Here is a 6,592-nt window from a genome sequence, read left to right as displayed (position 1 = left end):
ATTGATTTATTTTGTCTTACTGAAACCTGGCTGGGTGATGGAGAATATCAGTGATCAGGCGGTGGAACCGGGCTATTGAAGTCCCATCCATGCAACAGATGGATATGATCAAAACTTGTATACAGCCCAACCACTTACCAATCACATCACTGGAAAGTCAGCATTACTACAGGGTTCTGACAGGGTAGTGGATGTCGATTTTTTTAAATGGACAGTAAAGTGCCAGAACATGATTTGCTACTTTTTATGGGCTGTCAACAACCTTTTCCAGCAGTTAAGGGTCATCATCTCTTGATTCATCACCCTTTCAGAGTGTCTACCATTGTGTCACCAGCAAAACAGAGCTAGCAGAGGATGGTTTTGATCCATCGACCTCTGGGTTATGGGCCCAGCACGCTTCCGATTGCCCCACTCTGCTGAAAACCACCCCAGATGGGACTCGATTCCACAATCCCTGGCTTAGGAGGCCAGTGCCTTATCCATTAGGCCACTGGGGCTTTACATCAATCAAACTCAACAGTTCAGGAGAAATACATGTACAGTTCCGGAGACATTATGAAACAGTAACCTTGACCTTTGACCTACAAAATCGAAATCAGTTCATCCACGACTCCAAGTGGTTATGTATGCCATATTTAAAGTGCTTTCCTCTAGGCGTTCAGAGATATTGCATTCACAAGAATCGGATGGACAGACATGAGGACACAGTCACCTTGACATTGAACCTTTGACTTCCAAAATCTCATCAATTGATCTGCGAGTTCCTGTAAATGTCTTTGAAGAAAGTCCCTCCCGGGGGTCCTGTGTTATCACATTCACAAGAATGGGACGTGCATACGTATAGAGATGGTAGGACGCAAGCATAATACTTCTAGACAGCTGCGCTGAGACATAACAGACAAAAAAGAGAACTAAGCCCTGACAAATAGAGAACTACAGACAAAGAGTAAAATACCAAGTGACCAAAGAACTAGAACAAACCTTTCTTCAAGAAATCTTTATTGTGCTCACGTTGGCCCTCATTTATGAAACGTGCGTAGGATGTAAAACAGGCGTAGGACGGGCATACGCCGATTCCTACGCAAAGTTCGGCATTTATCAATTTGAACGCTAGCGTGGGCTGCAAAAAAATCTCACGTCTGGTCTGACCTTGTGTACGCAAGTTTACCCAGACACTGTCATCACATTTAAGAGTAAACTTAAAACTCTCAGTACAGCATACAGTGACTTGCAGGTGGTCAACCACTGCACAACCTTTGCACACGGTCTTTTGTCCTGGCCTTTTCATGGGGTCACGACAAAGCATATAGGGTCGATCTTAGCCTTTGTGTGAGTACATTAGTCTCTACTTACATTGCTTTTATTAAGATTGACTTCCAAATTGTTAGTTTTTCTGAAATTTTCCCAACCATTGCAACAGCTTTCATTGCCTTGTTGGCGCCACCCAGAACGTATTTGTCCACTTTCTCATCTCCTTTTCTCACCAGTCAAACCCAAACCCAAAGCTCAGATCAGATTCAAAAATCTAAAATGTAAATGTATAATGTAAATAGAAAATGTATATAGTTATATTTTACTATGCATACAATACTATGATGTATTGTGATTTATATGTTATGTGTGTTTTAATCTTTGTACAGAAGTAGTTTGTTGATTCTCTTATTTTCCTCCCTGGTGTAAAAACCTTTGTATAGTCAGTCATTTCTTGTGCTAAACAATATTATTCATTACCTAAAGACATATTGTTTTGTTGAGATCAATAATGTAATAAAGTTGGCATGTATTATATTAATTGGCTTCATTTCAATATTATTCCAAATTATAGTGTACACACAGCTGAGCATATGACTAGCCTTTATACACCCTACTTCCCTGCAATGATTACTGTAAGACATACTAGCTTTTAGAGAAAAGAGAACTAAAAATGCTTGGTTTTACCTGTCATGCATTGTTTAAAGAAAAAGAAAATTATTTATTACTAAACAATACTTGTTATACAGACTAACTTTTAATATTGACCAAATATAGCACGATTACTAAATGTATGCAGTACTAAAAACAGATATATTGTTCAAAAGTCAATCTAAACGTTATAAATGATTTGTTTAAATTGTTTCCCAACCTTACTAATATCTTATTCCTCCAAAACTTTGTTTAGTAGAACAATAAAGTTGTGGACAGTGTAATTGGATCTTCTGGCACTAGGTGGGGATCGAACCTGTGACCTTTGAATCTACGTTAAACTTCCCTTATTTCCAAGAAACATTCAAATTTCAGCAATTAAATTAAAATCTGACTTAATAGAAACTATAAAAATCTTACAGTATGTGTGTAATTTAGCATCTTTCCTCTCATTTCTTTCTCCTTTCCTTCTTAGCTCCCTCTTCCCCCCCTTATAGAATATTGTTCCCCAGCTTTAGTTCTTACTTTATAGTTCCACTGGGGATTGAACCCAGGACCTTCTGCATGTAAAGCAAACGTGACAACTACTACACTATGGAACCTGTGTAATACTGTTATCTTTAACATAATCGGAACAATACTGTAAATAAAATGGATGGAAGTGAAAGTTCTAAAAGGTGAAACAAAAGCAAAAGCACTAAAAAAGTGTTTCAGATAGACAATATGTCTTTGGAGCAGGTTTTTTTGATTGTCGAATGTCGTTATCTCCCTTTTTTAAGACTTTTCAAGGGACACCTGCAAGACTGTAACAGGACATAGTTCTTACTTTAAACCTTAAATTTGGTTCCACTGGGGATTGAACCCAGGACCTTCTGCATGTAAAGTAGACGTGATAACTACTACACTACGGAACTTTTGTGATATATATCTTTACATAATCTGAATATAAATGTGACCTTAACCATAGACTGTAGAATTAGCTGTATTGTAGCTCCGGTTCAGAAAACAATGCAATGGTGAACGAAGTGAAGTGAGGTTTCTTTTCAGCACTGTACCAGGCTGACGGATGGTCACAGCTCTACTGAACCAAGTATTCCAGAGCTCTTAGTAGTAACGACTTTATGAGATTTTTCAAAAATTCTCCTGCTGTGCCTTGTAATGCCCACAGCGTCCTGCTATGCCATGAACTACTACAAAGAACTGCTACAAACTACTAATTTTTTCTATTTTGTTATTTCCACTCTTCATTCTAACTCCAACCCCCGTCAGACACCGCCTACCAGAGCCTGGGTCTGTCCCAGGTTTCTGCCTAAAAGGAATTTTTTCCTCGCCACTGTCGCACTGTTGCTTGCTCTGGAGGAAACTACTAGACCTGTTGGGTCCTTGTAAATTCTGGAGTGTGGTCTAGACCTACTCTATCTGTAAAGTGTCTCGAGATAACTCTTGTTATGAATTGGTACTATAAATAAAATTGAATTGAAAATGCATGTGCAAAACACAATCTATAATCAATACAATATACAGTCTATTGTATAAAGGCATACCTGACACATCTAACATAATGAAGTTTCTGTAATGTCAGCTGATGATAGAGTTTTTTTTTGTCATTGTGTTATGATTGACTGTTTGGAATAATTATTTGATTTTGAAACATGTTTACATTGTTTTGTTAGACATAGTGTGTAGTGTTAGTGTATTATTGTATTTTGAAAATTAGTTTTAGAGTTTAGTTTACAATGTGTGATTTTGAGCATGAAATTAACTGTTTTGGCAGTTGTGTGTTTTGGGTGTGTTGGTGTGTTAAGAGTTTAGGAAACTTGTTAAATGTATTGAAAAATCTGTCATAGGAATTGTAAAAAACTGTAATAGTATAGCTTACACATGCGGATGCAGTGCTAACTGTGTTAATAATTTTGACAATTTGTTAAAAGTATTGAAAAATCTGTCATAGCAATTGTAAAAAACTGTAACTCCCTTTCATACAGTAGATGAGATTTGGATACGATCTCAGACTGTGAAGGTAACCACATGGTGGAGGCCCAGCCATTGTTTTGCTGCACCATAATCATATCCAACATGGAGCATGTGGGGGTGTAGCTCAGTGGTAGAGCATTTGACTGCAGATCAAGAGGTCCCCAGTTCAAATCTGGGTACCCCCTGCAAAGATGTGTGTAGGCTGTCATATGATAGCAGTTGTTGATACTTCTTCTTTCCAGAAGCCCTTGTGCTTTCTCCCCTCTCAGACTTCCTTGGATTGTGGTGGCACCTGAGTAGTGGATGCAGCTGCTACCGTGGTCCTGCTGCGCTACGCCCTGCACTATTACTGCTACTATAATTAGTAATAGTTCTATTACCTTTACTGCTGCCATAATGACCAACGGTCATCTTTTCATTCCATTCTCTCTCTCTCTCTCTCTCTCTCACCCTCTCCCCCAACTGGTTGTGTCAGATGACTGCCCACCATGAGTCAGTTTTAGTCTGAGGTTTCTGCCTGTTAAAAAGACATTTTTCCTCATACAGTGAGGAAAATAAGTATTTGAACACCCTGCTATTTTGCACTTCTCAAATAAATAGTTTAAAAACCCTACATTGTGATTTCTGGATATTTTTTTTAGATTATGTCTCTCATAGTGGACATGCACCTACGATGACAATTTCAGATCCCTCCATGATTTCTAAGTTGGAGAACTTGCAAAATAGCAAGGTGTTCAAATACTTATTTTCCTCACTGTACTAGGTAGACAGTTATTATTACATTAGCATACCAGTGGATTTGGAGGGTGGCCTGAAGTTTGGCACAAATGGCCGGCCAAACACCTTCAAGCTGCTGCTGTTGACGCACTGGGTCACATGCCCGGCGTAGGTGAGCAGAGACGATGGCCTACTGGTCTCCGCCACACTCCCCCGATCCTGGTTCCACCTGTTCAGGCCTTCCAGGAGGTAAAGATGAAAATTCAGCGCATTTGCACTGGTTCCTGACAAAACAATAACATTTTAATAGTCCATTAAAAAGGTCTAGCTTTCCAATCTAATGATTTTTTTCATAAAAGACTATACTGGGTGTTTATGATATTCTGTAAGGAATTAAGAAAATACTGTAAGGGAGACACCAACCTGGAATGAACCTGTTCAGATGGCAATGAAATGATTCCAGAGACGTGGACCCTCTGGCACAGCGATACTTGGTCAGGACAACACCCCCCTTCTTGATGTCTCTGTATAAAGCTGCACTCCAGATAGGTCCTGCACTTGACGTGGCGTTGCTGCACACGCCGGATTGCTCCATGCGCACCTGGTCCAGCAGTGGCACCCCCATGAGGTCCCTCCCGTTTGCCACTCCTAGCTCCTGCAGCAGCCGCTCAATGAGGCTGATGGTGGCCTCCTTTGGTCTGGCCACTCCCCAAACCTTGTCTGCAGCTTGCTGGACCCCTCACTGACGCAGAAGCCACAGTCCACATACGGCAGCAGTGTGGGTGCAATGGCTGACTGACGATAGAAGCTGGACGTGCATTGTCTTGTTCTTACATAATAATAATAACAATAAATAATTATTTATAACGCACTTTTCATTCCAAAGAATCTCAAAGTGCTACACAGGAGAATAATAATAATAAAAACAATCAGCACAAAAATGCCTTTCTGAATAAAAAAGTCTTCAGTTCAGCTTTGAAAGTGTCCAGGTTCTGGACTGCTCTCAGGTCACTCGGGAGCTGGTTCCAGAGTCGTGGTGCAGCTGAACAAAAAGCTCGGTCACCCATAGTACAAAGCCTTGTGATGAGGACCTGAAGAAGCAATTGTCCATGTCAATGGATGTCAATTGGATTCTGACTTTGAATTCAAATATTTGGCATCCAAGAAAATTTTGGAACTGTTTATGTATCAGTCATTTTTTTGGTGGTTTCTTGGTCACAGCAATAAGCTTGATCATTGACATACAGTTGCACGCCACGTATCACAAAACTGTTGGGTGGGGCCTTATATATTTGCTTGTACTACATCAAGTGTCCTGCATACCAATGACCGCAAAGATTAATATGTACATGGTTTGCAGAACTGTACTTTCTAATAGAGGTAAGGCAAAAAAGAGTGATGAAGAAGCCAAAAGAGAAAATAGGGAGAGGAGTGCCGAATCTGTTATTGTTTTTAGGAAGCAGATTTACAACTATACACTTTGCAAATCAGTGTCTCACCCTGGCTGCCATCAAAGATGTCATTTAGACCTCCAGAAACTTGCTGGTAAGAAAGCACATGCAGATCCCCTTGTGGCTGTGATCAGGATGGCTGCAATATCTAAGTAGTAGTATGTGTTTCATGATTGTACTTTGATTTTTAATGGTACATGAACATATTTTAAAGAGTGGTTTTGTATCTGTGCTGCGAATTTTGACAAACTTTTTTGATCACTTGAGGTATTTCCGTGTAGTCTTTGGTCTTGGACAGTTACCTTTCAATCTAAAACTGTATATCCTATTATCTCTGGAACAACAGTTGGCAGTTGGAGGGGTAATGGCTCTTTACAGTGAATATGCAGAAGAAGATGTTCACAAATTCAGCCCAGGTAAATGCTCAGCCCATATTCACACAGACCTAAACCTACTCACTTATTGCTGGTTACAGTATTCTAAAATCAATGCCAGAGAAAAATGATAAAGTGTGATAACATTTTTTAATAGTAATATTGGCAGTTTTT

At 39.6% G+C, this 6,592-nt stretch overlaps 4 non-coding genes across 4 annotated transcripts; 1 reads left to right on the top strand and 3 right to left on the bottom strand.

Annotated features, from left to right (window-relative positions):
* Nucleotides 1-424: 424 nt before the first annotated feature.
* On the bottom strand, nucleotides 425-497 carry trnar-ccu (transfer RNA arginine (anticodon CCU)). Its single transcript has one exon. It is a non-coding gene; the product is annotated as a tRNA-Arg (tRNA).
* Nucleotides 498-2,431: 1,934 nt separating this feature from the next.
* trnav-uac (transfer RNA valine (anticodon UAC)) lies at nucleotides 2,432-2,504 on the bottom strand. Its single transcript has one exon. It is a non-coding gene; the product is annotated as a tRNA-Val (tRNA).
* Nucleotides 2,505-2,743: 239 nt separating this feature from the next.
* Nucleotides 2,744-2,816, bottom strand: trnav-uac (transfer RNA valine (anticodon UAC)). Its single transcript has one exon. It is a non-coding gene; the product is annotated as a tRNA-Val (tRNA).
* A 1,173-nt stretch (nucleotides 2,817-3,989) lies between these two features.
* On the top strand, nucleotides 3,990-4,061 carry trnac-gca (transfer RNA cysteine (anticodon GCA)). Its single transcript has one exon. It is a non-coding gene; the product is annotated as a tRNA-Cys (tRNA).
* Nucleotides 4,062-6,592: the final 2,531 nt, after the last annotated feature.

Source organism: Etheostoma spectabile, unplaced genomic scaffold (assembly GCF_008692095.1).
Source record: "Etheostoma spectabile isolate EspeVRDwgs_2016 unplaced genomic scaffold, UIUC_Espe_1.0 scaffold00569794, whole genome shotgun sequence".
NCBI lineage: Eukaryota > Metazoa > Chordata > Actinopteri > Perciformes > Percidae > Etheostoma > Etheostoma spectabile.
Note: the sequence above shows the minus strand (reverse complement) of the source record. Positions and strands in the feature narration are given on the sequence as shown.